Source organism: Anser cygnoides, chromosome 6, assembly GCF_040182565.1.
Source record: "Anser cygnoides isolate HZ-2024a breed goose chromosome 6, Taihu_goose_T2T_genome, whole genome shotgun sequence".
NCBI classification, from domain to species: Eukaryota; Metazoa; Chordata; class Aves; order Anseriformes; family Anatidae; genus Anser; species Anser cygnoides.
In genome coordinates, this window is record NC_089878.1 from 3411463 (window position 1) to 3437752 (window position 26290).

Below are 26290 nucleotides of genomic sequence, written 5' to 3' on the forward strand. Positions count from 1 at the left end.
ACTTTGGTCAAGAAGGAATTTTGAATTATACTTTGGAAAAACATGATGATGAAATGCAGATGAATGTGAGATTTAATTCAGGGTTAAGCCGTAGAAATATTTAACTGGGCTTAAAAATGCAGTAATTCTAAAGGTTAAATGAAAACGTGTATAGCTTTAAATTAATGAGCTATATAATCAAGATATCAGAGTTTCCTTTGCTTTCTTCTTCTGGCATCATTCCTCTGGTTTGTCAAGTGTCTTTTCTTGTGTGAAGAAATTCAGGACTGCTGTATAAGGATTAACAGAAGCTTTGGATAATTCATTAGTCTGATAAAAAAGGGCTTGCTGCAGGAACTGGCTATTTTGATTCTTTTTGAAATGACTGTGTTGGAAGGTATCAGAGTAATTAATATATTCAGTATCAGCGTAAAGATAAACTGAAACTATAATTAGCTTTCAACTTTTGTGTATGAAAGTATACTGAACTGAACTTGCATGAAAGGAGAGGAGGTGGCCAATCTTCTCTTTGAAAACTCCCACTAAGACTGTTTTATGCTCCATAGCTGGTTCTACAGGAGGATTAAAGACACTGAATCTGGGCTTAAGAGTCATTGACGTGGCTCTTCTCAGTGTTGGGGTCTTGGATTTATTTGGGGGTGGGGAAAGTGCTTGAGACCTGCAGGCCTGTGTTTGTTCCTTTTTTTTTTTTCCCAGGTAGGAATCATATGTAACTATGTGCTCCTGATCGTAGTCTGTAGTAAATTCACGAGAGTTTCAGACTAACAAGAACACAGTGAATCAATCAAAGTCATTCTTGCACTGGGTTCAGCTTTTCCTGCTGCCAATGATGTGGCTTCTAATCCTTCAGAAATGAGATGAGTTCTGCTTCTATTATCATGAAGATACCAGATAATTGTTTCTGTCAGGATCTTTCTTCATTTTCTCTCTGATTCCTTTCAATGAACAAAAATATTAACTCTCACTTCATGTTATGCTAATATTTATTTTATTTTTATTTTATTTTATTTTGTAAATGTTTGCCATTTTGCAGCATTGCTCTAGTTTCTCAGCTTTCTATTTCAGCACTTGGTGAGGCTAATGGGTAGTGGTAGTCTTGCAAGTACAGCCTCAGAGCCTATACAACATACACTGAGTAAGAGCTTGACTTGAAACAGTGCCCTTCATCCTGAGGAGAGGACTTGCATGTTGGTTTGGAGAGGTGAGAATATTCTGCATCCAGATTTTCTGTCTGACTCTTGCTTACCATTTATCAATTCCAATTCAAGTTTCAATGGTGTACATCTTAATTTGGGTACCCACTGTTCATTGACCGATCTGCTTTTGTTTCTGTACTTATGTGCTTCCTGGATTATTTCCTATTACAGTTTTGTTCCTTGTTCCAAGCAGTCAAATTTTAAGTCCCAAGACTTACCTTATGGAAGTCCACACATTCTCTCACTGCTGGCATAAACACTTTGCTGTGCTGCACAGATCCTGCACCACTGAGATTGGTGGGACACCCTTGCAGTCAGCAAAAACCTAGTTTCACTGTTTTCTAGGATAAAAGAAAGCATTTAATTTAGGGAGTGTAGGTTGTATAGTAGTTAGTCATAGAATTGTTCAGGTTGGAAAGGACCTTTAAGACCATCTAGTCCAGCCTTTAATCTAGTACTGACAAGTCCACCACTAAACCATGCTACTAAATTCTATGTCTACATGTTTCTTGAAGACCTCCAGGGATGGTGACTCAACCACTTCCTTGGGCAGCCCATTCCAATGCCCCCAAGCCCTTTCAGAAAAGAAATTTCTCCTAACGTCCAAACTAAACCTCCCCTGGTGCAACTTGAGGCCATTTTCCCTCATCTTATCACTTGGTGCTTGGGAGAAGAGCCCGATCCCCACCTTGCTACAACCTCCTGTAAGGTAATTGTAAAGTAAAAAAAAAAAAAAACCAAAAACAAAAAAAAAACATCGTCAGATTATAAGATGCTCTTGGCCTTTCATGAGCTTACTGAACATTAGGAAGCTGATGAAGACTGGAAAAAGTGCTGGTAAAGTGGTAGGGTTTCTGCAGTGGTAAAAGGAAAAGGTTGGCCTTTCATCTCCATGTTGACTGAACACTGTTGGTTGATAAGATGGTCAGAGCTGTTCATCTGGCGTACAGAGTGCCCTGCTCTGGCAGACTTGCAGAGAAAAGATACAAATTCCATCCTTGGATCAATACACATAAGTTCTCACTGACTTCGAGAGCCCAGTGCTTTCCAAAATGCAGGCTCTAGCAAATCTGTCATTGTTGTGAGATTTTTGCTGTGCTGTTGACCTGCTAGCTGCTTTTATTTCTTTTTTTTTTTTAATTCTCTTTTGTTTACATTCTTCAGGGCAGGAATTATTTCTTATTCTGTCTAGGCACAGCACCTTGCTCATCATCTTAACACATGAATAAAGCAACCCTAAGAAGTTGCTTGGAGGGTACCAGGAGCTTTGTTTGTTCCTGAAATGTCAGAATGATTTTTTTTCCAAGTTCATTAGAGTTGGATAGGCCAATCTGAACTGAGTGTAGCCTTCCATGAGAAAATCTAAATAGGAGGGTTCGCAAAGTAGATGCTTATTCATGTTCTAGTTAATAACAATTTTGCTTGATAGAGAATTTTTTGTAGTGCGGACCATCTTTTCAAAGTGTCCAAGGCATCCCGGGCACCCAGATTTTGACTTTCACTTGTTAAAATGTGTTTTTTTCCCTAATTATTATTTTTATTTTTTTCCAAGTTGGCTCCCACTGTTCAGACCGCTGCCATCATACTTCTTCCACTCTAAGAGTCTGGAAAGGGAATATTTTTCCTGGTGTGTCTGGCTCCATGCTCACGTGTGATCCCACAGCTCTCTGATGAGTGTGCCACTTTGAAACTGTATGTGGGCTAGCAAATTTTGGGACAGCTTTGCAATCAGAATATAAATTAAAACTTGAGGGTTGGATTGTTTCTTACATTTTGCCATGGCTACAGGGAGTGATGCTTGAGACACATGAAGAGGAATTTCCATCGTGACTGTTGTATGTAAACAACTCAGTTTACCTTTGAAAACATGGAAGAATATTTTGCTATTAAAAACCTCCACACTTCTGAAAGCTTAATGAATTTAATCAATGCTGAAGAAATGAAACTCACTTTTGTAATATATGTATAGGTTTACTTCCACCCCACCTTTTTTTTTCTTTAAGTCTGAACAGTTTAGAATTTTACAAGTAAGTTTTCCATGTCAGTAGTTTGAGAGTGCAGGTAAGAAAGCTATGAGAAGAATTTCTCAATAGAGAGCAGGAGTCTTTTCCCAAGCAAAACCTGATGGTTTATTCATGACTGCCTTTGTTCTGGTGGACTTCACGCTGAACAACTATGAATTCTGACCTGGGTTAAACTATAGCATATCCAAACACCAGAAAACAGGTCATTCTCACAGAAGTGGAAATTACAATGCGGGGTCCTTATCAAGTATAAATTGGCATAGCTCCATGGTGAATCAGCTAAGCTAACCTTGGTTTATGCCAGTCTACATATTCTTAGAATATGGCTAAAACCTGTTCTTACAGATCATATACATAAAACATTTTCAAGGTGAATGGGAAGTTACTGTTTATTGTATGTATTTAATCTACCTAGATTAACCCCTAAAAATTCTAGTTCTCTAGAAGGGCCACCTGGAGAAACATCCCAGGAGCATGGCCAGATGTCTAAGACGTCTAAGGAGGGAGAATCTCCCAATTCCACAGCTTCTCTGAGCAACCTGTTCTGATGATGTCAATGAGTGTAATACTTGGATTTTTAACGTATGAAGGAAAACAAAAACCTAACAATGTAAAAACATACTAATAACTTCATAGTTCAGTGGTGTTTCATGTTGTTAGGGGACCAGCAAAAGAAATACGAAGAGAAAAAAAAATAGGGGAAAGAGGAATGATAGTACATAATGTATTAAACAAAATAACACAATGCAGAGGTGGAGGATTGTTACTATGTTGCAGAAGTCTTAGCCTGTAACCATTGTTTGTGGTTTTTCTTGCTTGTCGGCAGAGTTTCTCAGTTTCGCTTTTTTATTTTTGAACATTTTGAATCAAATTCATTTTATTTGGACATTTTATTCCCACATATTTTTGTGGAAACAGATTATTTTTGCTCCAGTACTGCACGTTCAAGGGATGTCTTTATTTTGAGGATCTTCTTTTTCTTCCATTATGATGATTTATGCATTTTACACATCTGTTTTCATGTAGGTTTTTTGTGTGTTGTCGATGTTTGTTATAAATACCATTGAATGCAGATATTCCAATGACTTGCCAGTGGTGAGTGTCTAGTCTGTAAGTGTCACTGAAATATTTTAGTGCTGCAAGCTTTTTATTTATATAGATAGATATTGCAACATCATCTTGTGGATGTCTTCCATAAAATAATTACTAGCATGTGGTAAAAGTTGAATTGCCTGCTCCACGGAAATGAAGAATGATAAGGATTTTTTTCATGTAATTCCCACAGGGCAAGTAATGCTTTTTTAAAAAAAAGTAACATTGGGAAAGTAATGAAGCACCCATCAAAGGTATTTATGTATTAGTCACTTGCTACAAATGGTATTCCACTTAATTCTCGAACAAGCAGGTATGATATATCGAATATGGTAAATGTGTGAGTAATTTAGGGTAAAGATATATCCCTCTTAAAAAGAAACAAAGGCTTTGCTCTCCGCAAATATTTTTATGCAGCTCAAAAAATAATCCTCATGTGGGAAAAATGACATAACATTTTAAGGAAGATTCGCCTAAACGCTATTCAATATTTTTGGAGGTTCAACTCTAACAAATTACTGTTATGAGCTCCTTTCTTCACACTCGGCATTAGTGATTGTTATTTATATAAAATATATAAGAGTCTGTACCTGTGTACCACTGAATTTGAACGCTGACTAGGAGTTTTGTCTAAGCGCTGCATAAGAATTGTGTAATTTAACATCACAAATACATTAGTAACCATGGATTCATGTCTTCTTGGTTAGAAGCTTAGCTGGAGCAAGGCTTTGTACTTGCACATCTCTTTGAAGTGTCAGGGTCATGCTGAGGCAGTACAGTATTTTTGTGGTGAAGTGGAACCCTTATAGGGAAGATGTGAAATATGGAAAACTGACGGTGAGATGCATTGGCTGCATACAGTTCCAGTACATGTTAATGTTTGAATTAGTTACACCTTTAAATTTGCGATGTAAAGAATTTCAACTCTGGTAATTTTCTTTCATATACTTAGTGGGTTTGTGCATATAAATATATGTATATGTATACATACCCTTTTTATAATTATATACAATGTGTAAGCGTGTGTGTGCACCACACGGGCATCCTTTCCATTTTACGCCAGAAAACCTGGAAATCCAGAACTGAAACGTAGCAGGAGTCAGGTGCGTACCAGCTCGGGTTGCCTTGGTTACTGGGGGACTGTTCACTAAATGCATTTTATTTAAAGAGAAAAATGTATGAATATCTTCATAACAGTTTTGTTCACGCATTGTTATGGTGTCTCCAAGCTCACTGCAGCTAATAATTCATTTCCAAGTCAGCGATGCTAAACTTATGAATGATTTACTACCCACAGCAGGAAAAGCTGCATAATTTCGGAACAGCGTTGAGTAAGGATGGCTTTCTGCTGGTTGCAGCAGACATCTACATACAAAACAGCTTTAAGGTCATGCTGATTCTTTATTGTGTGGTCAGGAAATACCTCTTAGAAGATGGAATATAAATAGCAGAGAGTGAAGGACGTCAAGTCGAGCACTGCCTCCCGAGCACGCCGGGTGCTGCATCGCTCAATGGCCAGGGCTGGTGCTGGTCTGTGCCAGCAGCCTGCAGCAGTCACAGAGCACAAGATGCTGCAGGGAAGAGGACAAGTGGGAGCTCATGCAATCAAGTCTTTCAGGCCCTGAAAGAGATGAGCAAAATATGAGGAAACTCTCTAGACAGAAAATGGGAATATATAATTCTTAGAGAATTTAAGCACAACTGGCTTTTACTATCCATGCTGCATCTGATGTGAAACCCCTTGGAATCAGCAGCTTTATGAAAGCAACTTAAATCTTTCGTTCTTTGGTTGGCTTGCTACCTTACTTAGAGATTCGTTGATAAGCTTGTGCTGGAAATCTGTATGAGTTTTTTCAGAAATGCAGTCTGTAGCCTTATTTCATCATTTGTTCTACTAACATATTGTGAAAACAAATTTCATAATGTACTTATTATCTTGGGATCTTAATATGGCATGATATATCGACGTTCATTTTCTTCCTGAAACTTGGTGTGTTCCTTGGTGAAACTTGGGTTTACGTTCTAAGCCAGTAATGGATGATGCTATAAGGGGCACCAAGAAAGGAAAGAGTGAACTCTACTGATACACTTGATGGAAATGCTGATTTCCAGTTCTATGCAGTGATGAATTAATGAATTAATAAGTTTTTTAATGCTTTCCTCTCTCTCCTGCCTTCCTTAAATACTTTTAGGAAACTAATGTTTCTATGAAGTCCCATGCATTACTGAGAGAGGACAAAGAAGAGATTTGAGATAAGAGGCGAGTGACTGCAGTACGTAATGCTTCTCTCTCCTACTACCTGTAGATACACTGGTGCAGTATAAAATTAAATTACTGTTGATTTCTTCTTGACGATTATGTTCAATTCTTCCCTTAAATTAGAGAGACTGAGTGCATTGCATTATGCACTTACCCAAAAGTAGAAAGGAGTCCTCTTAAATCACAGCTACAATATAGCAGGGTTTTAACTACATTGAAAAGATCTGTTCCTGAGAAATTAGTAGAACACCATTATAATCCAACTTTTTTTCTTTTGTATTAATTGGGAATTTGATTTCTCAGATTTTTTCCATAGTTACAGATTTGCTACTTAGAGTCCTGAAGCCATGTGAAAGTTTATTTTTTCCCCTATTTGTAGAAAGCCAAAACAGAACAGTTATTATGAAGTGAGAAAATAGAGAAGTAGACGGAGTTGGAGGCATTTAGGCACTCTAGTCTTTTAAACAGAGAAATTTGAGTAACTAAGGTATATATTCCGCTTCACTCAGGAGTGCTGACTTGTAATTGCCAGTGTGATAATGCCTTTAAGAGGAGCAGATGTACCTGTGTTCCTCTAGACAGGAAGCTCTGATGCTCTGTGTCTGCAGATTTGTTTTTAACCACTTTCCCATTTTACTGAGGGAACACTAAGTATGAATTATCGCTGGAGATTTTGGGAGGGGAAAACCCTCATGTGTTGTGGTTTTAATTCTGAAAGGAAGAAGATTGCTGGGAAATTGTTTCACCACTAATAAAAAACAGCAGTAAAAATCATTGAATCTGGCTGTATACATTTAACCACAGTCTATCTTTGCAATCTCAGCGCCAGCCTGGAAGAAAGAAGCAAAGCTTTTATTTTCCCAGTGATGGTGATGAGATGTGATGATGTGCATTACTGTGTAGTTAAAATTCATAGTTTAGGTTGTTTCTTCATATTACTCCAAAATTACATTGAAAGAATATCAATGGGCTTTGCTAAGCCTTCCCATAAATATAAAATCTCAGAAATTCATAGCCCTAAGCATTAGTCAGTACCATTTCAAGGTATTGCATTTATTTTGTGCCCTGGCTTATATTGATGTTTTATGTTTTATCTTTTTAACAATTGCATTTTGAGGTGCCAGTTGTGTTTGGCTTATTTTTAGTGTTAGTAAGCCAAGCTGGGTTGTGTTAGCAGGCTTTATTGAGAGCGCCATGGAAATGTCCTTCAGTTATTCTGAGTAAAAGTGGTAGATGAGTGAGACAGAGATGGGCTGTGATATGAAGAAAAGTTACAAGCACAAAAATTAAATCATAAGTAATCAAGTATATGTGAAGTTGAAACTTCATATAAAAATGCTTGCTGTTTAAAACTGCTTCCTCTTGACAGGAAGATGTAATTTTACTCTGCCATTTGACATAGGTAGTATGAAAAAGCTGGAGCCACAGCACTGAGAAAGCGGTGATGAGAGAGGTTCTTCATCCAGTCTGAGCTGACGGAAAACAGTCTGCCCAAAAGTGGAGCAGAGGAAAGGAACTTGGAGATGGGTTGGGTGGGAGGGCAGGGGGCAGAGAACTTCGGTATTCCGTGCAGGACTCAGTTTTTATTTATATATATCTATGTCTTTTACTACCCTTCATTGTTTCAGTTCTTCAAAAAGTAAGCGTCTACTTAGAATGAAAGATGCGTTGTATAGGAATCAATACATTTACATTTACAAATGTTTACTATAACTTTAAAAATAAATGTAGTTATTGTTGGGGAAAAATGTTGAATGTTTTGAGACAAAAATAGTGTGCGTTAGCCACTTACTACAGAGAGTTTGGCAGTCTTTCCAAATTAGGCATTTTGGATTAGTTTTACATTATTTTTGGCTAACTTTGCTGGCACTGAACTTTGCTGGTCCATGAGAACATCGCAGATAATTTTATCAACGTGAAATCTTTGGGAGAAATAAGACAGCATACGTTACTACTATCCTTTGTATGTGAAAAGATCTTACATGTAAGTGAGTGACCTAAGATGAAAACAAATCTTCCTGTTACTTGCCTCACTGCTGTGAGATACACCTTCGAGGAGTGTGGGAAGAGTTGATGAGCTTTAAACTTGCAAGATCTCGTTTTGTGGCATAAAAGGCCCTCAGGAGCACATACTGGATCGCTGCAATAACCTCTGTTATTAGAGGTATGGAAAAATACAGTTCCTATGAAGTTGGTGAAGAGTTGATTGTTGTCTTTAGGAAAAGAAGTGTTAAAGGGAATGCCAAAATCGTATCAAACTCTGTGTGTGTTTAGTAACTGTAGTTGTATAATCTCAACTCCAACAGACAATATGAGAATAAGACTTTGGGCAAAATACTGGTGTTGTCCAGCCAGAGCCTTGGCCTGCAGAGGCTGGAGCATCAGCCCCGTACTGTATGTGCTTTTAGCTTTTCTCCTGAAAAGGGTTGGGGAAGAATTGCTGTTGATAGATAAGAAACTGTTGTTAAAAAAAAAAAAAAAGGGTTTCTCCTAATGAGTAAGTTGAGCTTTATCAAGATGCCAAAATATTTGAAAACAGTGAAGTTTAAGTATTTAATTAAAAGAAAAAAATTGCACTGGTATCTTAGAGAGTCTTTGGTGAAATTAACTTTACTCTGTCTATTCAAATGTTTACTTTCAAGCTGTTGTACTGCCACATCCTGCACAGATTAGTTTTTTGCTAGGTAAAAGAGGACGTTGAAATTAAGGGCAGACTGCAAGATTGTGGTGATTTGTTTTTTGTTTGTTTGTTTTTTGTTTTTTTCAAAAGTACATCATTGGACATGTTCTTCTTTTACACTTACTGATTTGCAGACATGGGACCAGTCTGAGTGAAATCTGCAAATATTTACAAGCAAAAATATTTTGGGAAAACACAAAGAATGGTGACAAAAAGCCTAATGAAAAAGTTTTATCAGAGATCTCTCTACTTATCAGGTGCAAGAGAGCTCCTCTTTCTTTTTTTTGGATGTGACATATCTTTGGACATGGATTCTTCTATCTGAACATCGACCATGTTTTCCTGGTTGGCATATTCTCTTCTCTTCATTGACTGTGTCCGCTTGGAAAATGCATCACCCTGTTGTGTTTAATAACTAAATGGCTTGTGCATATATCTTTAAAATGTCATACGTGCAGTCTTCTGATTTTTTTTTTGTTCCCTGACGTGCTTCCTTTGTTAGACAATGAGTCACAAGCTGTCTCATCCTATTAATAGCTTATTTTAATTTTTAACTTTAATGTCTACTTTTGTAAATGTACTGTATTTAGGTGTACTCTGCTTCTCCAAATACCTAATCATGCATTTCAAGGGAGTTTTATTACTTTATTTCCTTGACTGCATTTCAATTGTACAGATTAGCAAACAGCTTGCTAATAAAACCCTCTGTTTATTAGAGGGTGACAATTCTTTTAAATAAAGCATGGCTTTGGATAAGAGTATTCCTGGCAGGGTGGCTTGTGCATTGCTCTGTCATGGAGTTTTACAAATCTGCTTTCATAATGATGTGTTGGGAACTCTGACAATACTCTTCAGTTTTTTCATATATATATTTTGAAAGTTGTTTTAAATATTCACATGCTTAAAGGCAATACAATGCTAACACCTATCAGGTACCTATTAGAGAAGCAGTCATTACGGATGCTGTGAAGGAGAAGCGAGGAGAGGTTTATATAGCAGTTCTCAAGCGAATGTATTGGGAGGATTTAAACCCTTTTCTTACTATATTGTACTTTGAAAGGTGTTGCAGGGAGTTAAGGTAATGTTGACGCCTTCTGAAAGGAAATTTGAAGTAAGTAGCAGAGGAAGAATTTGTACTCAATCCCAGAAAGTCATAAAAATCTGTTTTAAAAGTAAACAGTTACTCTACGGTTTTTGTATTTATTTAGCACAATAGCATTTCCAAGAATAAATCTCAACTCTTACTCTGATTACTTCAGAAATGTTGTAATGCATAGACAGATTGCTTCTGACTGGTTCCTGCCTTTTTTGTATCTATTATTCTTTTGTGGCTTGGCATTTGATATAAAATAGATGTTGTATTTCCAGTATATTACCTAATTCTGTTTTCATCTTGAACAAAAATAATTGCCTGTTATGAAGTATAGGGCGTCTATACCATTGTGTTGACTGATTGGAAATGGTAATGCTTCTTTTATTAAAAATCAAAACAAACAAAAACCCCTCCGCCACCAGCAACACCACCAAAACCCTACCCACCCACAAATACAGAGAAACTATTGAATGCCTCGGAGGTAGTTGATTATGTGAAGCTGAACGTTCTCTTGTAGATCTATTAATAATACAAGAGTTCAGTTGTATCTGAACCATGCTTGTGGACTAACAATGAGCTTCTTATGAATTATAGGTAAGGCGAAATGGCTGTCTGAGCTGTGGCTGTTTAAGCCTAAGGGTAGGCTTAGTGGTGCTTATAGGAAATTGTGTTTTCAAATCGGAAATTTGAAGTGAGTAAAATAACATCTAGTGCATTAGATGTATTTCTGAGCTTGTTTTGATCTGTGATTAGGAAAAATGAGATCTTTTTTTTTTTTTTAAATCGTTTTGTCACAAGAATGTTATTTTCTTATTTGAAAAACCTAAGGCACGTGGCATTTTCTGCTTCAGCCCTGTGCTGAAATGAATCATTTGATAAGGTCCTGATCCCAAGCACTCTGATGCGACAGGGAGGATCCCATTAGTGTCAGCAGGAATTGAGCGAGTCTTTACACGGGCAGCACGTGTTTGTGTGTGTGCTTCAGCTCCCCCCTTATAGGCTGAGGGGACATCCCTCCTGGCTGTGCCTGGACCTGCAGGTATGGTCTTTCTCGGTAGCCAGTAAGAGTGTGGACAGTGAAATTTTATGTTACTGTGTGGCCCCCCAAGGTACAGCTGGAAAACATGTTTGTACCTTAACATAAAAGGTTCCTCAGTCTGCATGTAGATGTAGGACAGCTATAAAAACTCATGTTGTAAATGTTTTTATAAATACATTAACACTAAAAGGAGGACTAAGAAGAATCTCCATCCTTTACTGGATGGGGGGAAACTTAGTGACGAGAGATGAGGAAAAGGCTGAGGTGCTTAATGCCTTCTTTGCCTCAGTCTTTAGTGGCAAGACTAGTTGTTAACTGGATACCCAGTACCCTGAGCTGGTGGAAGGGGATGGGGAGCAGGATCTGGCCCTCACAATTCACGAGGAAGTGGTTGGTGACTTGCTACAGCACTTAGATGTACGCAAGGCGATGGGGCCTGATGGGATCTCCCTGAGGGTGCTGAGAGAACTGGCAGAGGAGCTGGCCAAGCCGCTTTCCATCATTTATCAGCAGTCCTGGCTATCAGGGGAGGTCCCAGTCGACTGGCGGCTAGCAAATGTGATGCCCATCTACAAGAAGGGCTGGAGGGTAGACCCGGGGAACTATAGGCCTGTTAGCTTGACCTCAGTGCCAGGGAAGCTCATGGAGCAGATTATCTTGAGTGTCATCACGCGGCACTTGCAGGGCAACCAGGCGATCAGGCCCAGTCAGCATGGGTTTATGAAAGGTAGGTCCTGCTTGACGAACCTGATCTCCTTCTATGACCAAGTGACACGCTTGGTGGATGAGGGGAAGGCTGTGGATGTGGTCTACCTTGACTTCAGTAAGGCTTTTGACACCGTTTCCCACAGCATTCTCCTCAAGAAACTGGCTGCTCTTGGCTTGGACTGGCGTACGCTTCGTTGGGTTAGAAACTGACTGGGTAGCTGGGCCCAAAGAGTCGTGGTGAATGGAGTCAAATCCAGTTGGAATCCGGTCACTAGTGGAGTCCCCCAGGGCTCAGTACTAGGGCCAGTCCTCTTTAATATCTTTATCGATGACCTGGATGAGGGGATCGAGTGCACCCTCAGTAAGTTTGCAGATGACACCAAGTTAGGTGCGTGTGTCGATCTGCTCGAAGGAAGGAAGGCTCGGCAGGAGGATCTGGATAGGCTGGACCGATGGGCTGAGGCCAACTGTATGAGGTTCAACAAGGCCAAGTGCCGGGTCCTGCACCTGGGGCACAACAACCCCAAGCAGTGCTACAGGCTGGGAGATGAGTGGTTGGAAAGCTGCCTGGCAGAGAAGGACCTGGGAGTACTGGTTGATAGTCGGCTGAATATGAGCCAGCAGTGTGCTCAGGTGGCCAAGAAGGCCAACAGCATCCTGGCCTGTATAAGAAGCAGTGTGGCCAGCAGGTCTAGGGAAGTGGTTGTGCCCCTGTACTCAGCTCTGGTGAGGCCGCACCTCGAGTACTGTGTTCAGTTTTGGGCCCCTCGCTACAAGAAGGACATGGAGGTGCTCGAGCAAGTCCAGAGAAGGGCAACGAAGCTGGTGAGGGGTCTGGAGAACAAGTCTTACGAGGAGCGGCTCAGGGAGCTGGGGTTGTTCAGCCTGGAGAAGAGGAGGCTCAGGGGAGACCTCATCACTCTCTACAGGTACCTTAAAGGAGGCTGTAGAGAGGTGGGGGTTGGTCTATTCTCTCAAGTGTCTGGTTACAGGACGAGGCGGAATGGGCTAAAGTTGTGCCAGGGGAGGTTTAGGTTGGATATTAGGAAGAACTTCTTTACTGAAAGGGTTGTTAGGCATTGGAATAGGCTGCCCAGGGAGGTGGTTGAGTCACCATCCCTGGAGGTCTTCAAGAGACGTTTAGATGTAGCACTTAGTGATATGGTTTAGTGGAGGGCTTGTTAGTGTTAGGTCAGAGGTTGGACTAGGTGATCTTGGAGGTCTCTTCCAACCTAGATGGTTCTGTGATTCTGTGCTTAGTTATTGGCCATTAAATTTAGACACTGTGCAGAGTTACACTTTTTAGCATTCAGGAATCGTTTATTTTTCAGGAATTGTTTTTCTGGTGTCATATGCCTAGATCACATTATTTCTGTTGCCTGGTCTTATGACACCTTATGACACCTTTTAACACCATCTGCAGCAATCTGATCCCCAGGAATTTTGTTGCCTATTGTGTCATGCCTTCCGAATTAAATCGTGCCAGTTGCATGTAGGTAGCAGCACGTACTGTCCTGGGGACTGACAAGAATTTCCAGTAGTCTTGTCTGGTTTGAAACAAAACAAAGCACAAATAACTATGCAAAAACAAAATTAAAAAAACATACATTTCTTAGCATGTTCATAGCTGGATATTGATTAAAATGTGGGGTCAGCAGGCACACGCATCATATATGACTTGGCCAATGTGCTCTGTAAGTCTTTGTAAGCTTTTCTGAGGGTGCTGTTTGAGTGTGAAACCCAGTGTCTGGCATCTGCTGGGAGCAGGAAACCCTCTATGCTGTCTGGCATGCCCAAAAGGACAAGTGGGAGGGACTCTTTCAAGAGAAATAGAATCTCAGGTTCTGGTGAGCTTTGAAAAGCTGATGACATGACATATGATGGGAAGGATTTAATTTTCTGACCCTTTTTCCTCAAAGTTCCTTGATGGATCTATGGCTGTATTCCCTGATCGTTTAATTACCATGCCTTTTCGTCTGCAAAATGATCTATCATAGAACCATAGAATATCCCGAGTTGGAAGGGACCCATAAAGATCATCAAGTCCAACTCCTGTCACTGCACAGGTCTGCCCAAAAGTTTAGACCATGTGACTAAGTGCACAGTCCAATCTCTTCTTAAATTCAGACAGGCTTGGTGCAGTGACTACTTCACTGGAGAGCCTGTTCCAGTGTGCAGCCACCCTCTCGGTGAAGAACCTCTTCCAGATGTCCAGCCTAAACTTCCCCTGCCTCAGCTTGACACCGTTCCCGTGGGTCCTGTCACTGGTGATAATGGAGAATAGGTCACCTGCCTCTCCACTCCCCCTCGTGAGGAAGTTGTAGACCGTGATGAGGCTCCCCCTCAGCCTCCTCTTCTCCAGGCTGAACAGGCCCAGTGACCTCAGCCGCTCCTCATACGTCTTCCCCTCTAGGCCCTTCACCATCTTCGTCGCCCTCCTCTGGACACTCTCCAACAGTTTTATACCCTCTTTGTACTGTGGTGCCCAGAACTGCACACAGTACTTGAGATGAGGCCGCACCGGCGTGGAGTAGAGCGGGACAGTCACTTCCCTCGACCGACTAGCGATGCTGTGCTTGATGCATCCCAGGATATGGTTGGCCCTCCTGGCTGCGAGGGCACACTGCTGGCTCATGTTCAACTTGCTGTCAACCACAACCCCCAGATCCCTCTCTGCGGGGCTGCTCTCCAGTGTCTCGTTGCCCAGTCTGTACCTATAGCCAGGGTTGCCCCATCTAGGTGCAGGACCCGGCACTTGTTCTCGTTAAACTTCATGTGGTTGGTGATCGCCCAGCTCTCCAATCTGTCCAGATCTCTCTGCAAGGCCTTTCCACCCTCATCCGAGTCCACAACTCCTCCAAGTTTGGTGTCGTCGGCAAATTTGCTCAAAACACCTTCTAGTCCTACATCCAAATCATTTGTAAAAACATTGAAGAGGACTGGCCCTAAAATGGAGCCTTGAGGGACCCCACTAGTGACCATCCGCCAGCCAGATGTGGCCCCATTGAGCACAACCCTTTGAGCCCTGCCTGTCAGCCAATTGCTCACCCATTGCATGATGTTTTTGTTTAGCTGTATGCTGGACATTTTGTCCAGTAGGATCCTATGGGAAACCATGTCAAAAGCTTTGCTGAAGTCCAAAAAGATCACATCAGCTGGTTTCCCTTGATCGACTAGATGGGTGATCTTATCATAAAAGGAAATCAAATTTGTTAGGCAGGACCTACCCTTCATGAACCCATATTGGCTGGGACCAATGACTGCATTGTCCCCCAAGTGCGCTTCAGTAACTTCAAGGATCATCCACTCCATATTTTTACCAGGCACTGACGTGAGACTGACAGGCCTGTAATTGCTAGGGTCTTTTTTCTTACCTTTCTTGAAAATTGGCACAACATTTGCCAGCTTCCAGTCTACCGGGATCTCTCCAGATTCCCAAGATTGTTGAAAAATAATTGAGAGAGGTCCTGCGATGACGTCAGCCAGCTCTTTAAGCACCCTGGGATGAATCCCATCCGGGCCCATGGACTTATATGGATCCAGGTGGAGCAGCAATTCCCGCACACGTTCAGGGTCAGTTGGGAGTTTGTCATTCCCACCATCATGGTCCTCCAGCTCAGGGTGCCCTGGGTCCCGAAGCCCATCATCATTGTTGAAGACAGAGGCGAAGGCGTTAAACGTCTCTGCTTTGCCTATGTCATTGTCTGTGAGGAGACCCTCCCCATCTAGTAGCGGACCTATGTTTTCTTTGGTTCTCATTTTTCTGTTCACATATCTAAAAAAAACCTTTTTTATTGTCTCCCATAGACATGGCCACCTTCAACTCTAGTTGGGCTTCGGCCACTCGAATTTTCTCCCTACAAACACGAACAGCATCCCTGTATTCCTGTCCATCTACTAAATGTGCTATTAACACATTATTAACAGCCTATTGATTTGCTTTTGTGCAGCCTGTGCTCCCTGCACATCTGCTGGTCAGAGCTGAACTCGGGTAGATCAGCACCAGCTTCCCTGGTGTTAATGTCCAGTGCTCCCCAAGTCACGAGGACGATTCCAGGCTGAGCATGTCTCTTGACATAGATAACTGCACGCATGCAGCCTCTGGCTGCCCTTGGGTTTTCTTCAGGACCTGAGATAAGCTACATCCCAGAAGCAGCTCTGAAATCCACAACAAAGAAAGCAAATATTAAAACTTCATCTTCTGTGGTCATACAGCACTTCAGGTTTGAAACTGCTTGTCCTTACTTGTGCAAAACCTTCCTCCCTATTTATTGCAAAGTATGTATTTGATGGTTTGCTTTGAAGGTTGGTGTGTTAGTTTTTTTTCCCTTGCATCAGAACGATCCACTTGCATGTCCTAACACTCAAATACCACAGGTATGCTCCTGCACTCTTAGTGCCCTCTGCAAGGTCTTTTATTAGCGTTTCCTTCAGGAACTGTATCTCAAAGATAAGTTATTAAGGAAGGTGGATAGTTACAGTGATGATCGGCACTGTAAATTTCGACCCACTGCAGTACAGATCGGCTTTGCTAAGCCAGCACTTTGGGTGCTCATTTTCTAGAAAATGCTAGGAAGGTAAGTAATATGTTTCATAAGGTCATTTTGATGGAAAGCTGTTGGCTTGAGTGTATGTCGTGTGTCCCTGTGCCCAGAATTGATGGTGACATCTGGTCAGCTCCAGTGCATAGCCACTTCCAGCTCAGTGTTAGGCTGGATGCACAATTACAAAACTAATGCTTCCTGCAGTAAAGCAATTTTTTTCTTTGCTGATAGGAAGAAATATTAGAACATACATAAGTGTGCTTGAGAGTAGCATATTTTATAATTGAAGTTTTATTTTTGTTCTGGACAAGATACAACATCTGATGAGATGTTAGCTACCTGGTTATCTATGTTGGTTTGTGACCAAGGAGAAGCAGATTTAAAATAATTATATTTGTTGGTATCTTCAAAAATAGCCCACTTTCTGTTTCCTACAGTCAGTACGAGTGAAAACTTTTGAATTTCCAGGGAGTTTTTACTGGTGATCACAAACCAGTGACTCACTGTTGTGACAGCTGAGTTCAAAACCTTCGCCATGTCCGATAGGGATGCTAATTTGCAGTTAACTGGTGCAGTCTGCATTGTGGTAGCACAGGAGGTTTGTTTCAAATGATTTTTGCTTTCTCAACTGCAGTTGGTATTGTTGATGTGTATTGGCATCTTGCAGGCTGTTAGGAAAGGCTTTGAGTGAAGTGTTGTCCTTGAAGGATTGACCCAGTTCTCAGCCAATCTGACAGTGGTGCGCCTCAGCAGCAGGGTGGTGGTGTCACTGGGCTGGTTGTGGTGGCTGGAACAGCTACTGGTACTTCTGGTGGTGTTTGGGACTTCTGGAAATGCTTCCTGGTTTGTGCAGGTGTTTGTTAAATATAGTACAGAAAAGTGGAAAAAAAAATGACTTGGGTTAATTTGTAATAATAGGACTACATTAAGCCACTTAAAAATGTCGGACTGGATGGAACTTGGCTTTCATAATAAATGTTCAGCTTCTGGGTTCTAGAAGCATTATTTTATAAAATGTTTTTCAATAATATTGCTGCATTGTCTAATGCCTGGGTATTCTTGAGCAGTTCCAGCATCCTTCCTGAGTTTTTGATGTTGGCAGCTGTGAGATTTGTTTGTATTTTAATCGGAGGTTTGTGTATACATTACAGCGCGGGTAGGAGTGTTAGAGAAGTTACGACAACATCCTCCGCTTGTTCGGGCTGCTGCTGCTATTTAGGAAACACAGCTAAAGCTCATTGCTCGAGAACCTGATGGAAGGGTGGTTGCCTACATAAGTCTGACTTTTTTTTATTTTTACTTTTTAAAAATATTGAGCTACTCTAATTACATCATAGGGATAAAGCAAATGAGTGGTAGTAGTCATTAGTCTGACTGTAATCATGTGGTCATGTCATTTATTAGATAAAGGATAAAAAAAAAAAAGTGGCCTGAAACTTCATAGGAAACAGCCAACCTGTAATGTCAGTAGGAGACTTCATTCCTGTGTTCTAAAATAAGGGCATTGCAGTTTTGGCAGGCCGTGAAGTCCAATTGGTATGCAGGTATTTGTTTCTAGTGATTTCCCTCTTAATTGTGCTTAGCAATAACCTGCAGCAGAGGCTGACTGACAGGGAATTTGGCACGAGTGGAGGCTTGACACGGAGGCAGTGGAATTTTCTAACCAGAAAGCTGCATTGCATCTTGCTTTTGGGGAAGGTCACCCTGTGAAGTTACCTCCACATTGGAGGGGTGTTTCCATTAACGGAAAACAAACCAAACAACCACCAACCAGTATGGGTGTTTTATTTTTAGTTTTCTTTTATGTCACTGCTTTTCACTTAGGCTGTGTATACCTATTTCCAGTCAGATTATTTACTAGGTTAAACCAAAGTTTTTTGTACTGTTCTTGGGATATTAAGAAACAGGAGGTGTGTACAGGCAATGATGTATGAGATTAAGCTGCTCTCTGAGTTGGGCACCTGGCTGTCAGGGTTTTGCTTTGTGGAGTGGGGTAGAGGGGTGGCACATGGACAGACACGACAGACCCTCTTTCTTCAAATTCCTCTTCATACAAAAAAACCCAACATAAATTAAAAGTGTAATGCAGCACCTCGTAGGTGAATCTGATTTTACCGTTCTCTGGGGCCAGGTTCTGTGAGATGCTTCTGCAAAATGCTTCTTTTGCCTCTGTGCTGTACTTTTTATAATTACCTAATTGTCAGCTGAAGTCTAAAGCTAAATGTTTTAATGAGGATATATGTCACTCCACGTCCTATTCTGTAGCATGCCTTTTCCAGCCTCGTACTTCAGGGTGAGCACTTGACTCTGCCCCTTCCTTGGAAATGGAAGCTTTACGGAGCACAAACAAATACTCTGTAAAATTAAAAGAAATACATACTCTTCTTGTTGTGTAATTGTACATCCTCTAATGAAAATTAACGTTCATTCAAGTTAATAGCATTTTGAAGTGTACCTACATGCAAGTTTTGAATAGTTAGCGCACTTTTGATCTGACTACATTACTTGCTCATGTGCATTTCTTTGTTTTCCCTGAATACATCCCAAAGCGTTGGATACTTGCTTGCAGCAAGAAAAAGGAGATTGTACTGGATTCAAGAAATAATGCAGAAAAGTGCTGTAACAAATTCAGGAGTCTAGGTAGAGATTTTGCTACCTTATCCTTTAGGAAATGTATGCCAGACTACAGACTTTACTTGGGATGTCTGGAGGAAACAGGTTGGTGGTGGGTCACTGCCTTCAAGGCACTCAGAAGGGCTTTGGGTGGTAGGAGGCTATAAAACAACCTCTTCTTGCCATTGTAGAAAAATCAGATGTTGAAAGATGATATATTCTGGAGAAGGACAGAAAAAAGAACAGATGGGCCTTATATTGTAGCAGATGAAAAATCATAAATATGTAACTGGGGAAAAAACAAACAAAAACAACAAAGTAAAACTGGATCCTGGATGCTCAAGGGAGAGAGGGTTTTTTGAAGCCCAAAATGCATCCATAGATAGTGCAAAATAATGAAAAGTGTCTTTTTTTCTCTATTTTTATTTTTATTTTTTTTTTACATTATACATTCTATTTCTATAGAACCAGAAAAGGCTTACTTTTCTGAAAGACAGGAAAAATGTGCATCTGATCAGCTCAAAAATCATGTGTCACCTACAGCTTGAATGTTTACTAGGATGATGCTCAGGGGTGTGTGTGCGTGTTCTGCCCATAATATTTTCAGCATACAGTAAGTCATGTGAATTTTACTCTGCATTAATTGTAAGTAATTATATGTCTATAAAGTGCTCAACTTTTAAATCGTCTTCACAAAGAGTAAGCCAAGGAATCAGTTATCGCACTTCTTGTATTGTACCCTAGAAGAAAGATGAAAATGGTAATAGACAGTGTAAGTACCTTTGTTGGGATGGACTGTGATTTAAAGCTACATATATGGAGAAGTTGAGACATGAGAATTTGAAACATAGCTCTGCTGAAAGGTTTGTTTTTGTTCAAACATATATATATCTGATACGGATTAAATTACATTTTTGTTATACGTTGAGAAACAAAATTCAAAACCCAACCAGAATTATTTTTTAAGTGTGGATCTCACAGTAATTTACAGTGATACTTGGATGCGATGCGCTATGATTTCTTCGATTTTGTTGCCTTTTGTCTCTTAGCATAATCAATTGCTTACTGAAGATGCGTGTTCTGATTTAAATCCTCCAAGGTCATTTTGAAAACAGCACAGAAAACAAAATGCCTTAAAAGTTCCCCACCATGAAGTGTAGCAAATTTAGGCCTCCTGATGAGATTGTCTTAACTTCTGTTTATATTTTTGGTGCCATGTGCACTGGGATTTCTTGCCTGTATTTATAAACACTGATTTCAATCTTCTTCCGTTTCCTGGTGCTGTAGTACCTACGCCCTGGGGTGGATTTATATAGAATTGTGCTGCATTCCACAACGGGCCTCTGCTGAGCCAGAATTAGCGCAGCCTTTAGTAAAATCTTTTGTTCTCTTAGGCCTAGAATGCGACTTGGTGTTAGAAATTAGTGTTGAAACACAGACAGAATTTTCCAATTTGTTGCATTTGGTTTCATTGTGGACCTTTTCCCATGGTAATATGAAGAAAGGATGAGGAGCATGTGTGTATTTAAAAAAAAAAAAAGATAAAACCTCAAGATTTGAATATTTCTCTTTTAGTTTCATCTCTAGTGGTTAAATCTGCTGCTGTGTGCTGTCTGGTGCAGGAGACTTCTCTCAGATGGATTCTCTCTAATAACCACACAAACTGGGGATGGGGACTGGGCTGCTGAGAGAGGTGTGCCTGTCAGTAGGAGGGCTGAGCAGACTGAAATCCCACACAGTTTTCTGCCGATTGCTTCAAAACTTACCTGAAGACCCCCACTCTTTGAGCTTCCTTTATGCCTGGGTCCTAGAGGCTTTTTTCCGCAATGATGTGTTAGAGACGATGACAACAGTGTAAAAATGCGCAGCGAGAGTGCTCTTAGCAGTGGCCCAATTCTTTGCAGAATGGAGATGAATGAAAATTGTAGAGCCTGGAGAAATCCTCTGATGCATGTCACTATTTTAAGCTCTACTTATTAAAAACTTGTGCATACTTAATAATAAAATTATTAATTCATAATTGGCCTCATCTTTATATAGCACTCTTTGTATTATTGTCTTTTCATTAATTGTTCGTTTAGATTTGGGAGGTTTTCTGTTTCATTTAGTGCAGAAAGTGAGCAAAGCATCACTAATCCTGCAAGACCAGAAACTACTGAACTAAATAATGTATTATAATGTGTATTCACAAGGGGAGAAAGCACGATAGCTTTCATATTTCCAACTTCCTAATGGTCTGCGTTCTAGCTCAAGTAATTTTTTTGAACCGAGCACAGACCAGACCTGGACAAATGCATACTGGGTTATACCTGCAGGTGATGGTGGTTTATGGGGTTACTGCAGGAGTATCATTTTGTCATTGTGGAATGCCTTAGGGCTCTGAACTATTTTTTGCTTCTCTGGAGTGTGATTATGAACTGTGAACTGTAAATCAGTAAACTGTTAAATAGGGAAAACTTTTTTTCTGTCCCCATCACTTTTCCCTTCCAGTCCTCTCTTTGAAGGCTGTGCTTTCAGCTGCTCCCAGGTAGGCTGTGTTTCTGCAGAGCTGTGGTCCTCACCTCTGCCAGCATCAGCAATCAGCATCAGCAATTGCTCTGCAGTTGTTCAGCATTAAGCAGACAGAGGCTCAGCATGGCACAGAGAATGACTGAGTGTCCTGCTGTTGTCCATGCTACAGCATAATAAATGCAGGCATCTTCAGTTAATAACCTTTCATTAGAAGTTAATCTGTCTGACTTGCACAGTTGTGGAATAGCCTTTGTCCAATTGAGAGTAACTAGACCAATCTGACTTATTTTTAGTAAAACTTTGAAGTACTATACATATTGAATTAACCAGCTGAAATGTTTGCTTAAAACTGTTTAAGTAGTGCTTTCAGTAAGATAGTAATGCAGTTGGTGCATAATAATTCTGTTGTAGCATTCAAGCATGAAATTCTGAGCTAATATGTTCCTGGGGAGAATATATTTTTTGAGTTGGGTATGAAACTGCAATTTGTATTTCTATAAAACAATTTGTTAGATCTATAAATGTTTGCATGCCACTATTTTCTGCCTCGTAAAAGACAACCTGAAAATTGCTGTTAGGTTGTCTTTTTATTTATAGAACTGGTTTGTTTTATAAACTCGGCATGTTTTGAATATTAAAAGCTATGCATTCTGTAAGGATAAGAGGGCAAGATCATCAGCACCTTGGTGAACCTCCCCACTGACTTTCTCGTTGCAGCAGCAGATGAGCATCAGTGCATAACACGGACAAACAGGATGCAGACAGACACCTTCCTTACTGGAGGCTCTTTTCCACAGGTTATAAGGAAACAGTTTAACGGAGTGTAGGACTGGTAAGTTGACTGGAGGAGAAAATCTTTAGGGCTTTCCATCCGCAAAGATTACGTTCACAGCTGTTCAGTTCTCTGCAGTATTTGTAACTTGATACACTGAGCGTAACCAGTATTGCACTTTAGCAGCATTAGTTACTGTGGTAGTGCTCTATAATCTGCTGTAAAAAGAACACGTATGTGGTGGAATTGTTCGCTTTTAGCTACAAGTTGCTATGTGTCTTGAAGTGCTGTGAAAACAGGTAATCAAAAAAGCTGATTAAAAAATTCCGTTGAGTCTAGGGGTACTGTTATGCAAAAGACGTTACAATTGAAAAGGTTTTGGTATTGGCACCTGCTCCTTAAGGACATACAGCTGCACAGTCAGCAAGCAAAGGACACTGCCTTTGTGTGGCCTGGCTAACAGTTCTCCTATTGTTAGTCTCAGGAGATCTTCAGTAGTTGATTCCTGTGTTTTCAGGCAAAAAGTTCCATGAAACTGTAGGCAAACAGAAGTGTTTGAACTGTGTTTCAGCCAAAGAGTGTCCTAAAATCTTTATGAAATGTAGCCCTTTTTGGGGAGAGTAAAACTGGGAGAATGCTTTTCATTCAAATACCAGAAGGGTAAAAGGGACAGGAGAACAGAAATTTAAATGTATGTTGATGGGCAGTTTAAATTCATTGCAGCAACATTTGCCAGTTTCCTTGAAACAGTTGTTTCCTCTTTTCTTGCTCTGCTGATTGTGTCGATAGTTTATCTGCAGGACTCAGGTACATGAAGCGTTTGTTTGGTTTTAATTTTTCTTCACTCTTTAAGGGGACCAACTGAGTCTCTTTCAGATGTCTCCCGCTCCACCCACTGATCAGTGTACCAGGCTGGAACTTCTCGAACATGACGAACCAGGGATATTATTTTTCCATAGACAGTCTTTCTATATTCTATTTTCAGTCTGCTAGCATGTTTCACTAATGGAATTCTTGAATTTGAAGTCAGTGAACATGTTTTATGCACAGAAATGCCATTTTTCAAGCTGATAATATCCCCTTTGTAACAAAAATGAATAAACGACATGATGAACTGAAGGGGTGTGCCACTTCAAAAAGGACAAAGCATTCCTGTGTTTCCTGATAGCATGGGAATCTCTGAGTGTGAAAAGTCAACCTGTTTTGTGGTGGCTTGGTACCATTTCCGTGAACGAAATCTGCTTTATGTGGCAGACAGCTGAGCTTATACGGGCATGACAAGGGGAATGATTGTTTTGGATTTGCATGGGTGGAACCGATAATATTAATTCGAATTTGTTTTATATTTCAGGGATTTCCATCAGTTTAGAATGGATTTCAAGCTTAAAAGTGAATTAAAACATTTATCTAAAATTGCATTTTGCATAGTATATATCCTATGTTTTAATAACTGCCAAGCCAATACTTACATCAGGCTCTTGGAAGTACAGCTAAAATACAGCTGCCCTTTATGGGTGTGACACTTGGAATGAAGCTGCAGAACTACTCTGATACTCAGTAGCAAATAATTGTGCTACTTCTCTCTCTGTCAAGCACATTGCTTTATAAATGGCTTTTTTTTTGAATTGTCTGGCAATTTTCCTTTCTTTTTCAAAGCAACACAGTTTTTCTTTGCTGCTTGTCAGGCCTTTTGGCATTTTATACTTTCTTCTGGGCAGACAAATGCTGACTTGTTCTTTTCTGTAAAAGTTTAGTGTTTTGGTCTTTACTATGCCTTGTGGTGGAAAAAATAGCCTTGGAAGAACGAATATGGATTGGGAACTCTGGGCTGGTACTGATAGTGCTCCAGAAGTCCTAAAGACAGGAGGGAGTTAAACAGGCGTCCAGTTTTTCGTGGAATTAAGTTTTCACAAGCTTTCACATACGTAAGAATGAGTATTTTATTCAGAGAATAATTATGTTCACATTTCCTCATCCTGTGGCAAAGTACCTTCTCACAGAGACTATAAAGTCTTTCTGCTGTAGACTTTTAAAGGGGGCTGTATTTGGGGTGGATTGTGTGACCTGATGTCAGACAGCTAAACTGAGAGCAACTGCATCAGTACTTGAAGGGAAATTGTTCAGGACAACCGATCAACAGCAGCTAGCGATGGATAGATCAGTGTCATGAATACTGAAGATCAAATTGGTGGCAGTGGGGATTCTGAGTTTAAATTTCCCTAGAGTAATATTGTAGGGCAAATTACCCAAGGGCATAGCTTGGTAATATGCTGGGTTTGATAGCTACATGTCTGTACCTCCAATCGCCTAATTTTTGACTGGCAACTCTTTGAGGGATTGTGCTACAGACAAGATTACTGAAAGAAATGAACTTGGTTAAAATGGCTTCCACTCCAGGAGGAGGTTGAGGGGCTGCGTAATGCCTTCTGAACATAACCTCTTGGCTGTGTGACTGTACTAACATTTCCAGTCATGTTTTATTGTTTTTTATGTAAATAGTCTAGAGGAAAGGAGTATATCAGGTACTTTTTACTTAAATATGTGTGCAGCTTTTGTATTGCTACCTCAGGTGAAAGGCAGGGATGAGTTTTAGGCCCTGGATATCCTCTTGTGTATCCGTGGAGCAAGACAAAGACACATCTGCAGACCAGCTGGAGGTCACAGCCTGGCAACCACAGCAGAAAGGATTGTATGAATTCTTCATAATATCCTCAGTGTAAATTCAGACAGGTTTTCTGAGCCTTCTTTACTGAATGCTGTGCTTGGCCAGGCTGAGTTAGCTTCAACTGTTTTAGGGTCCCCTTAGCTGTGGGGACAGCAGCGCAGAGAGCGTGTCAGTAAGCACACCCCAAAAACAGTGTAACGGCACGTATGCTGCCAAGAGCTAAGATTGCAGCTTTTTACTTGGAGAAAGACTTAATTTAAGAAACTGTTGAAAACTGTTTTATTCTTTTTTGAAAAATGACCGTTTTACAGGACTGTAGCATCACCGTCATGGCTGTTTGGGAGTACTCCTCTGGTACTAAGATTCAAGTCTTGTCTTGGATCTCTTGCTGTAATGTATTGGGTTTGCTTGAATAAAGGCAAGGCTCAAATAGTGGCCACAACAAATTTAGCCTTTAAACCCAGAAAATTAGAAAAGCCTCCAGCAAGCTATATCACTTCTGAATGCTTGTCTCTGGATACAGATTCATGACCTTTTACTGATCTGACCGGTGGCCAGATCTGCGTACCAGCTAGCTCCACGCTGACGTTTGTGTGAGAGCCGATACCCCAAGTCGTACTGAGAGCACAGCAGTGCCTCCTGGGCTCCTTGGCACGCTGTGTCCACCTGTCAGAAATGCACAGAAGCCTTCCAACAGCTAGATCTCAGTAATCTGCTCGAGGAATAACTCACTGATGGAAGGAGCTTGCAGCTGGTGGGTGGAAGGTGTAAGCCTTACTCAAGCAGCTAAGGTAATGAGAGTGACAAATACTTGTTTCCTGCTAGATACAGAAGTATATAGGAGCAGCTTTCCAAATGAACTGTATGGAAATGCATTGAAAAGGTCTCAGATACTCTGTTACATTCTGAATTAACTGAGCTATTCTCTGGCTGTATAATGCTCTGCATAGACTGTTTTTAAAAATGCATATTTATGCTGAACTATATGCTTTTTACCTTAGGGAGGATTTTCAGCCAGTCTAAATTATATGTTGGTTTTGTAATCGGAGCTGATGTTTAACATCTGAGCTGAGTCACCAGATCTGAGTCCAAA

The 26290-nt window shown here is 40.5% G+C and overlaps 1 protein-coding gene across 5 annotated transcripts in view; it reads left to right on the forward strand.

Moving 5' to 3' along the window:
• HECW2 (HECT, C2 and WW domain containing E3 ubiquitin protein ligase 2) overlaps positions 1 to 26290 on the forward strand; it is a 195735-nt gene that overhangs the window by 45272 nt on the left and 124173 nt on the right. Inside the window, exon 2 of one of the 5 annotated variants that reach the window (XM_048058414.2) lies at positions 22478 to 22592. The exons of the other annotated variants lie outside the window; for them this stretch is intronic. The gene's annotated coding sequence lies outside the window, so the exon portion shown is untranslated. The remainder of the gene's footprint in view (positions 1 to 22477; positions 22593 to 26290) is intronic. 5 annotated transcript variants of the gene reach the window in all.